The sequence below is a fragment of the Budorcas taxicolor genome, chromosome 5 (genome assembly GCF_023091745.1).
Source record: "Budorcas taxicolor isolate Tak-1 chromosome 5, Takin1.1, whole genome shotgun sequence".
In the NCBI taxonomy this organism is placed as follows: Eukaryota; Metazoa; Chordata; class Mammalia; order Artiodactyla; family Bovidae; genus Budorcas; species Budorcas taxicolor.
The window spans coordinates 94,962,221-94,973,472 of NC_068914.1; the positions used below are offsets into that span (position 1 = coordinate 94,962,221).

At 41.3% G+C, this 11,252-nt stretch overlaps 2 pseudogenes; one reads left to right on the forward strand and one right to left on the reverse strand.

Moving 5' to 3' along the window:
• Positions 1–1,307: 1,307 nt before the first annotated feature.
• Positions 1,308–9,245, reverse strand: LOC128048136 (gamma-secretase subunit APH-1B-like; annotated as a pseudogene).
• LOC128047999 (dnaJ homolog subfamily A member 1-like) lies at positions 9,244–10,507 on the forward strand (annotated as a pseudogene).
• Positions 10,508–11,252: the final 745 nt, after the last annotated feature.

The window sequence follows — 11,252 nt, forward strand, 5'->3', positions numbered from 1 at the left end:
ACATGTCACTGCTAAGCTCTCTTAACTGCTTTTATGTCCTTTGGATGCTCTACTGCGCACAGAGGATTCACAGAAGTTCTCACTTTAATGTGAAGGGAATTTCCATTTCACACCATCAGTTCCCTAAAAACCATCAACTGGGAACAACTTCTAGTTAGTAAAGGCACAATTACTCTTTATATAAAGGAAACCAAAGGAATCGTTTGGAAGTTGAACAAACATCTTAGATATTCCTATGAAGGGAATGCTGTATTTGCTACCAAAACCCAGAGACGTATACTAGATCTAAAATTAGACGGAATATGTAAAAGCATGAACTTGGCAGTTTAAGAAATATTGCCGATTTTCCACTATACCATTGGGGGAGAGTGCTAGTTAGTATTACAGCAGCAATACTACCACCCTATTGGCTTGTTTTCTTCCTGCTTTCAGTAAACTTGCACCAGTCCAGTGAAATCTGCCTCAGGATACATCACTCAGAAATCTGTAGAACTGCTTAGAGGCAGAACAGTGCACTCTACTGCAACTAGTCCAGCAACTAGCGTTCAGCTGGTAAACACTGCCCTGGGGTGGAGCCCATGAAAAGACGTAAGCCCAAGAAAGACTCGCAGAAGTGGCACAAAAATTCTTGTTTTTATAATATCTTCCCAGGAAGTTAGAAAATAATTGGATTTTAGTTAAAGAGATGGAATCTACCCTCAAAATGGAAAAACTACAGAAAAATAATCCAACTGATTAATCAATAGCTTACTTTGGCTAAATGATCATAGTAAGTCAGTGCAATTTATCACTGTAGTTAGAAGCATACCCTACCATATCCTCATAAAACAGGATACTAGTGAAACATGTGAAGACATGACAGCCCTTTAGCCTTTTGCTGCTTCAGAACTTAAAAAAGACAAAGGCTAACCAGGATTTGACATTCAGATACATACTTGCTTAGTACAAGCTGAGTTAGGAGATAGCTAAACATTGATTCTTACTCAGTTATGATGTTCTTAGGAAGTTCCTATTTGGACATCGATGGTTATCAACCTGGTTGCACCTCAGAGTCATCTAGGAAGCTTTACAAAATTATCAAATGCCTATATCAATTAAATCTGGAGGGTGGAGCCCAAAAATCAGTATATTCTCTGTTTCCCCAGATGATTCTAATGTGCAGCCAGGCTCTACACCACTGATACATCCCTTTCAGAAAGCCATTGTGTGAAAGCCATTTGTATCTAGATAGCTTTGTTTTTTCCAAATTCCACAAGAAAAGGGGACTTTTAGAAAAAGGCAGTTTACCGTTTGGTAAGTGCTGGTTCTCACAGATTATCTGAGTGCTGATTGAAGAGGAGCAAGTCCTTGTCTTGTCAAAGGAGGCAGAGTGTCAGGCTTTGCCAGCTGCCTCCAAAAACAAAGAATGCCCAGATGCCCATAGGAATCATGATTATGTATGCTGACTTCAGATTTAATCGTAATGGGGATTTGTGATGGTCCAGGCTGACACCAGCAGAGGAAAGAGCTATAAGAAAGTCGTACCATGTTTTCTCCTCAAAGCCATCAAAAGACACAGTGCCCCAGAACACGTGCAGCAAGGTGACAACCAGTATCCTAAAGGCTGAATTTAGGAAGAACTGGGGAGGGGCTCCATGAATGCCCACTGTGCCTGGCCCCAAAGAGTCAGGGTATTTACAAAGGAAAATATTCCACTCATGATTCCAAAGCCCAAGCCAGAAACACAAGCCAGCGATCCACCAAGGGTGCTGTTTCATCTGGGTTTATACTCTTCAAACCTTCACCGGCTATTTTATGCAAACCAGAACATTTCTTGGATAAGGACTGAGACTAACACTCCTAAGACCAGCAGATATTTCTGTATTGGTCCATCTTAGTTGTCAGTAATGGTTGCTGCCATGAACCAAACTAGGGAGGAAAGCCACAGAGACACAAGCAGAAGAAAGCTCTGACGGTGAGGAAGATGATGCTCAAAGACTCAGTGATGATGGCGCAATGCAGAGGGCAAGCCCAGGACCAAAGGCAATGAAAGTGCAGTCAAAAAAGACGGACACCCTCGAACCAACCCGGAGGCCACAGAGGGGCCTGACGGGATGTGGGAGCACTGAGCCCTGACAGGACTGAGCGTGGGGGTGAAGGGGTCACCGGGGAGAGCAGAAAGGCGGAGGCAGGTTCTGCTTCTAGATTATTTCTTCAAGCTGGCTACTTCTGTCTTCCATATCATTTGCTCTATTTCCAATGCATTCTTCATCTCATTTACAGTAAGCCCTCTACATACAAATGAGTTCCATTTTTAAGTCAAATCTGTTGATAAGTCCAACAGACTTAGCCTAGATACCGAATTTACACAATCGGCTATATACCACTGCTTTTACACTTGCTTGTGGACATCCTGGGCTTGAAATAAAGATACCGTACTATTGTACCTTCTATAGTCCTGTACAGTAAAGCACACAAAAGCACAACCACTTGTAGAACATGCACACATGTGACAGTGTAAGCCAAACACATGCCCTAACTTATGTAATTGAACATACGAACAGGTTTGCGTCTTTGAAAGGTTGCAACTTGAAGGTTCACATGTAGGGGACTTACTGTACTGAGTTCTTCAGCTCCAGAACTTCCAGGTTTGTTTTTTTGTTTTTTTAGCATTTCTACCTCTTTGGTGACATATTCATTCTGTTCACTCATTTTACTCCTGAACTCAGTGAACTACCTTTCTGAGTTTTCTTGTTTTCTTTTAGCTCATTGAGTTTCTTCACAACAGCTATTTTGAATTCTCTGTTAGATCACAACACTTCATGACGAAGTTTGGTTTCAGGAGAACTGTTGGTTTCTTTTCGCAACACTGTGTTACAGTGATTTTTCATGGTGCTTGGTGAGTTGTTTCTCTGACAGCACATTTGAAGTAGGGAACACATTTCTTATTTAGGTGAATCACTGTTTAATTTAATTCTGAAAATTAACAGGTTGATAATTCTAGGACTTTCTCTTTTTTTAAGTTGGTGGTTCTATAGCACAACCTCTGGTTTCTTCTGGCTGTATTTGAGAATCAACACGTTCCACTCTCCATCACCTCTGCCAGAAGTTGCAAGGACTTGTGCTTCCAGGACTGCTAGTGCCTTGTTGCTGCTGCTGCTGCTGTTGCTAGTGCTGCTGCTGACCCTGCTGCTGCCTCTGAAGGCACCAGGTTGGCAGGCATCTCCACCATGCCTAAGGTCACTTGGGTTGTGGGCACTGACACTGCAGAAGGGGGAGGTTGGTGGGGAGGGAACAAGGGTCAGGGGTGTCTGCTGTGTATCTAGGGTGGTTGGGATCACAAGCCTGCTGCCCTGGGAAGGGATGCTAGAGTCTCGGGTGCCACAGCGGCTGGAAGAACCAGGGTCATAGACCCTGCCACCACTGCTGCCCAGTTCCCTGTGCCATGGGTGCTGTTGTGGCCAGGAGGCTAAAGTCGTCTGGGCCTACTCTTCTGCTGCTGCGAGTTTTCTGGGGCTGTGGGCTCAGTTTCCATGACTGGGGGCCAGGATCACTGGCACTGCCTCCTATTCCCCAGTTCTGCCTCTTCCATGTGCTCCAGCCCCCTAACTTCAGATGTACACATGTAAGGATCTCTCTGGAATCCTGCTGTGTCAGATCACCTTGGCTGAGTTATGAATGTCTTTGCTGAGTTATGCATGTCTTAGTTGTAGATTGAATCAGGGGGTACAGGGAGTGTCTCCCGTGTCTATACCCACCATGTTTTGACCGCTAATCTGACTTAAGAATTTTTCTCACCACTTAGTCCTTATTATGATTATATTAATTATCAATCTGTGAGGGAAAAAAAAATGGGCCTAAAGAAGTTAAATGACTTTTCAAGACCATGTGGCTTGTAAGCAATGAAATTGGGATTTAAACCACATCTATTTGGTTCCAAAGCCTCTACTTTTTTAATCTATAAAAAAAGGAGGATTCATTGGATAATCTCTGACATTCCTAGATATCCAGATTTCAGTGAGTCTATAGATGGCTAACACCAAACTCAGACTGATTATATGCTTTGCAGCCAAAGATGGAGAAGCTCTATACAGTCAGCAAAAACAAGACCGAGAGTGGACTATGGCACAGATCATGAACTCCTTATTGCCAAATTCAGACCTAAATTGAAGAAAGTGGGGAAAACCACTAGACCATTCAGGTATGATCTAAATCAAACCCCTTATGATTATACAGTGGAAGTGACAAATAGATTGAAGGGACTAGATCTGATAGATAGAGTGCCTGATGAACTATGGACTGAGGTTCGTGACATTGTACAGGAGACAGGGATCAAGACCATCCCCAAGGAAAAGAAATGCAAAAAAGCAAAATGGCTGTCTAATGAGGCCTTACAAATAGCTGAGAAAAGAAGAGAAGCACAAACCAAAGGAGAAAAGGAAAGATATACCCATTTGAATGCAGAGTTTCAAAGAAGAGCAAGGAGAGATAAGAAAGCCTTCCTCAGCTATCAATGCAAAGAAACAGAGGAAAACAATAGAATGAAAAAGACTAGAGATCTCTTCAAGAAAGTTAAAGATACCAAGGGAAAATTTCATGCAAATATGGGCTCGATAAAGGACAGAAATGGTCTGGACCTAACAGAAGCAGAAGAAGAGGTGGCAAGAATACACAGAAGAACTGTACAAAAAAGAGCTTCATGACCCAGATAATCATGATGGTATGATCACTCACCTAGAGCCAGACATCCTGGAATGTGAAGTCAAGTGGGCCTTAGGGACCATCACTACAAACAAAGCTAGTGGAGGTGATGAAATTCCAGTTGAGCTATTTCAAATCCTGAAAGATAATGCTGTGAAAGTGCTGCACTCAATATGCCAGCAAATTTGGAAAACTCAGCAGTGGCCACAGGACTGGAAAAGGTCAGTTTTCATTCCAATCCCAAAGAAAGGATATGCCAAAGAATGTTCAAACTACCGCACAATTGAACTCATCTCACACTCTAGTAAAGTAATGCTCAAAATTCTCCAAGCTAGGCTTCACTAATACGCGAACTGTGAACTTTCAGATGTTCAAGCTGGTTTTAGAAAAGGCAGAGGAACCAGAGATCAAATTGCCAACATCCGCTGGATCATTGAAAAAGCAAGAGAGTTCCAGAAAAGCATCTATTTTTGCTTTATTGACTATGCCATAGCCTTTGACTGTACTGGAGTGGGTTGCCATTTCCATCTCCAATGCATGCATGCATGCTAAGTTGCTTCAGTTGTGTCCGACTCTGTGCAACCCCATAGACGGCAGCCCACCAGGCTCCCCTGTCCATAGGATTCTCTAGGCAAGAAGAGTGGAGTGGGTTGCCATTTCCTTCTCCATGGATCACAGTAAACTATGGAAAATTCTGAAAGAGATGGGAATACCAGACCGCCTGACCTGCCTCTTGAGAAACCTGTATGCAGGTCAGGAAGCAACAGTTAGAACTGGACATGGAACAACAGACTGGTTCCAAATAGGAAAAGGAGTATGTCAAGGCCGTACATTGTCACCCTGCTTATTTAACTTATATGCAGAGTACATCATAAGAAATGATGGGCTGGATGAAGCACAAGCTGGAATCAACATTGCCAGGAGAAATATCAGTCACCTCAGATATGCAGAAGACACCACCCTTATGGCAGAAAGTGAAGAACTAAAGAGCCTCTTGATAAAAGTGAAAGAGGAGAGTGAAAAAGTTGGCTTAAAGCTCAACATTCAGAAAACTAAGATCATGGCATCTGGTCCCATCACTTCATGGCACATAGACGGGGAAACAGTGGAAACAGTGGCTGACTTTATTTTGGGGGGGCTCTGAAATCACTACAGATGGTGATTGCAGCCATGAAATTGAAAGATGCTTACTCCTTTGAAGGAAAGTTATGACCAACCTAGACAGCATATTAAAAAGCAGAGATATTACTTGGCCAACAAAGGTCTATCTAGTCAAGGCTATGATTTTTCCAGTAGTCATGTATGGATGTGAGAGTTGGACTATGAAGAAAGCTGAGCACCAAAGAATTGATGCTTTTGAAGTGTGGTGTTGGAGAAGACTCTTGAGAGTCCCTTGGACTGCAAGGAGATCCACCCAATCCATCCTAAAGGAGATCAGTCCTGGGTGTTCATTGGAAGGACTGATGCTAAAGCTGAAACTCCAATACTTTGGCCACCTGATGCGAAGAGCTGACTCATTTGAAAAGATCCTGATGCTGGGAAAAATTGAGGGCAGGAGAAGGGGACGACAGAGGATGAGATGGTTAGATGGCATCACCTACTCAATGGACATGAGTTTGGGTAAACTCCAGGAGTTGGTGATGGACAGGGAAGCCTGGTGTGCCACACTTCATGGGGTCACAAAGAGTCAGACATGACTGAGCGACTGAACTGAACTGATTACTGGAATAAAGGATTATCTCAACAGGCCTAGGGTGTCCAAATCTTGCACATTCCAATGAAAAGTTTGGTCCTTGTCTGGTTCCTGAGAGAGAATCTCTAACACTTTGCACCATCCTGCCTAAAAAGAATATCTCCATTTTTCTAGGACCTTGGGCCACTCCAGATAATTTATGCTGACAATTTGTATTTATTTAAGGGGGTGTGTGGTGTGCCATATATTAATAGTAACCAGTTGACTCTTAAAGGGGCTGAAGATTGAGTAAATAAGGTCACCCACATTGGCAATCATCCCAATGTGACTAACCCCCAATAAAAACCAGAGACACCATGATTTGGTTGAGTCTCCATGATAGAAAATACTTCGTGTATGTTGTGACATGTAACTTCTGGGAAAATTAAACACCGTGTAACTTTACTGGGAGAAGTCACTTAGAAACTCATGTGTGTTCTGTCCTGAACTCTGCCTTCTGATCCTTTTACTTCTGCTGCTTTTCATCTGTATCCCTTTGCCGTAATAAACTATAAGAGTGAATATAATAGCTTTTCTGAGTTCTGTGAGTCCTTCTGGCTGATCATTTAACATAAACGTGGTCTTGGGGATTACCAACCATACTATGACTATTCTCAAGTGCTTGTTGTCAACACAGGACTACTGCTTCTCTGCAATCCAGAAGAGAACTCAAGAGTGACATTTCTCAAAATTACTTTCCCCATGTGATGATGAGGACTTGCCAATGAGACATTTTCATTAAACTTGGAAAGTAGAAGAGAAAGAGAAGCCATTATTTGGCAGAAGTACTTGCAGTCAGCTCCATAGACCAAGAATCAACAAATCTTTTCTGTAAAGGGCTAGATAGCAAATAGTTTAGTGTTTACAGGCCAGTCTCTGTCACAACTACTGTACTCTGTCACTGTAAAGCAAAAGCAGCCGTACATAATAGACAAACAAGTGAGCATAGCTGTGTTTCAATAAACCTTTATTTATGGACACTGAAATTGGATTCCATGTAATTACATCTCACAAAATATTGATTTTTTTTCCCTATCATTTAAAAGAATAAATCTATTCTTCACCCATACATTTCACAAAAACAGCCAGGTCAGTTTTTCCCATGGCCATAGTTTGCCAACCTCTCATACAGACAAATCAGCAGATATAGGATTCTCAGTGGTGTCTCAGAGAGCTCTTAAGATTCACCCACTTCAGTGTTTCAGAATGGCACTCTTGGAAATGGCTTCTCTGATTCTGATCCCCTGGCCTTTCAAGATGGTTTGTAGGTCCTTACTCTCCTCTTATGAAAGTCTCCATGTTTGAAATATAGAGAGTGGTTCCTGCTTTAATCATAAAACTCTGGCTGTTAGAACATTTAGTATTGGCAGCAGCTTCAGTAAAATAGAACCTCAAAGAAGAGAATCTGGGATATGTTCTGTGATCTAAAGGAAGTTAAAAGAATTAATAACCTCATTGCTAGTAAAATTTAAGACTTTTGGTGCACAGCATGCCATGGCAAAGCATTCCTTAAATTTCCACTTCTAGTTGCCTAGAAATAAGTATCTAGAGAGAATTAAGCACTGGAAGACTAAATGACTATTACAACAGAGAGTTTCATAGAAAGTCTGACAACAAGGACCAGGGAGCCGACTGAATATATAACATTGCAGCTTATAGAAGGAAAGATTTGAAATTCTCAAGAAGTCAGAGAAACAAAGAGCCTTTAGGAGTGTCCTGAACAACCTTTTATTTCTTGTAGCTACATGGTTGAGATACCTGAAAATCAAAACCAAAATGTGATTCTATAGTTGGCTGGATAACTATGAAAGTTGGACTGATAATGAACTTTGTCAAGTCTCTTAAGTTAGGGTGTTGACTGGGAAAGAATGGGGTCATGGGAATTGGAATGGGGTACTTAGAGACATTCTAAAGAAGAGAAGAGGCTGTTACTCTCTACTGGCAGTTACAGGCAGATGCTGAGCAGATAATGCATGAGAAGCACACAGCATTTTTGTTCATGCTCTCGATGACCACCCACTGCAGTGTTGCTGGATGGGCAAACAAAATAAATAATCTATTGGCAGTGGGCTTCTTGACCTGCTCTTCCCTATCCCATCTGACAGGTGGGAAATGTCCAATTCCCTATATTCAGATACAAAGAGCAATTTCTGTTTGCTTAAAAAGAACACTGACTAATGACCAAGATCAGTTATCCAAAATATTAGAAAATTTGTTAATATGACACTTCACTTCTTAGCAATGCTAAACAAAAGGATTATTCAAACCTGAAAAAGTAAGCCACTTTGCTAAAACAAGTAGGAAAGGAGGGGTATTGATCAGTGTTCACAGCCATGTATACAGTACAACACATTAAGATCCATATGTGTTTCCTAGATAGATATGGAGGAAAGAAATTTTCTCTGCATCAGGAACTTTTGAGTCTTTTGAACTCTGTGGCTCAAGACCCTGTCTCAATGCACAGAATACCTGAGCACTGAATAAATGTGTATTTAGGATTTTGATTTGCCTGAGCACAATGAATCCCTCCCTCCCCAACTGTTATTGACAACTTAATAGTCAACAACTAATATTACAGCAATAATCAACAATATAGCATTATTAAAAGTCCTAAAGTCAGCCTTTCTCCAAAAGACCTTTAGATGGGGTCATGGATTATTTATTTTCTTTGGTTTAAAGCAACCCAACTTTCACTGCATATTTGCCAATTTGCACATTTTTAAACAAGGAAATTTTAGGGAACTTTCCAGAACGCTCCGTGAAAGGCGGAGGAGCGGCGGCTGCCCGAGCTGCGCACAGCAACGCGCTCCTTCCCGCTCCCCGACACCGGCATCGGCCCGCTCACCGGCTGTAGAAAATGGTGAAAGAAACCACTTACTATGATGTTTTGGGGGTCAAACCCAATGCCACCCAAGAAGAATTGAAAAAGGCTTACAGGAAACTGGCCTTGAAGTACCACCCTGATAAGAATCCAAATGAAGGCGAGAAGTTTAAACAGATTTCTCAAGCTTACGAAGTGCTCTCTGATGCAAAGAAAAGGGAATTATATGACAAAGGAGGAGAACAGGCAATTAAAGAAGGCGGAGCAGGTGGTGGTTTTGGCTCCCCCGTGGACATCTTTGATATGTTTTTCGGAGGAGGAGGCAGGATGCAGATAGAGAGGAGAGGTAAAAACGTTGTGCATCAACTTACAGTAACTTTAGAAGATTTATATAATGGTGCAACAAGAAAACTAGCTCTGCAAAAGAATGTGATTTGTGACAAATGTGAAGGCCGAGGTGGTAAGAAAGGAGCAGTAGAATGCTGTCCCAATTGCCGAGGTACTGGAATGCAAATAAGAATTCATCAGATAGGACCTGGAATGGTTCAGCAAATTCAGTCTGTGTGCATGGAGTGCCAGGGCCATGGGGAGCGGATCAGTCCTAAAGATAGATGTAAAAGCTGCAACGGAAGGAAGATAGTTGGAGAAAAGAAAATTCTAGAAGTTCATATTGACAAAGGCATGAAAGATGGCCAGAAGATAACATTCCATGGTGAAGGAGACCAAGAACCAGGACTGGAGCCAGGAGATATTATCATTGTTTTAGATCAGAAGGACCATGCTGTTTTTACGTGACGAGGAGAAGACCTTTTCATGTGTATGGACATACAGCTGGTTGAGGCATTGTGTGGCTTCCAGAAGCCAATATCTACTCTTGACAACCGAACCATAGTCATCACTTCTCATCCAGGTCAGATTGTCAAGCATGGAGATATCAAGTGTGTGCTAAATGAAGGCATGCCAATTTACCGTAGGCCATATGAAAAGGGTCGCCTAATCATTGAATTTAAGGTAAACTTTCCTGAGAATGGCTTTCTCTCTCCTGATAAACTCTCTTTGCTGGAAAAACTTCTACCTGAGAGGAAGGAAGTAGAAGAGACTGATGAAATGGACCAGGTAGAATTAGTGGACTTTGATCCAAATCAGGAAAGACGGCGCCATTACAATGGAGAAGCATATGAGGATGATGAACATCATCCTCGGGGTGGTGTTCAGTGTCAGACCTCTTAGTAGGGCCTGTGAATAACACTCACTGCTGGTGTTTTATTTGCAGTAGTGATTAAGTGAAGGACTGTAATCATAATATGCTCACTACTTGCTTTTGTTTTAATATTCAACTATAGTAGTGTTTAAAAGTTAAATGAAGAATAAACTCGAATATAAAAGCTCTGACTTTGCCCTGTATGTAAAAATAAATAAATAAATAAATAAATAAACAAGGAAATTTTAGAACTTGGTCAGATTCAATGAAATTATGATTTGTTTTCCAAAATATATGTGAATGTATTTTGGAACAAGAAGAGCACCCTATTTCTAATGCCACGATTATTTCCTTGCTTTGAACATAATACATCATGATTTCAACTGAAATAGATTTTTAAGGAAAGCATACTTTCCCATAGAATTTAGCTTTCTGTACTGAAATCTTTGGATGGAGAAGGAAATGGCAACCCACTTCAGTACTCTTGCCTGGAAAAAATCATGGACAGAGGAGCCTGGTAGGCTACAGTCCTTGGGGTTGCAAAGAGTTGGACATTATTGAGTCACTTCATTTTCACTTTCGCTGAAATCTTTAGAAAGGATTCCATTGACTATTTTAAAATTACATTTGTAAAACTGCTATGTGAAGTATATTTTGGGTGATAAAGTTATTTTACACACAATTTTATTTTATAACAAAAGTCTCCCCTTGTGACATGCCTCTTCATCTAGTGGATAGTATCTAGGGAACTTCTGAGGCTAGTAAAGTTCAAGAAAGAATATAAAAGAATACTCTATCAAACAGCATTTCTAGATATT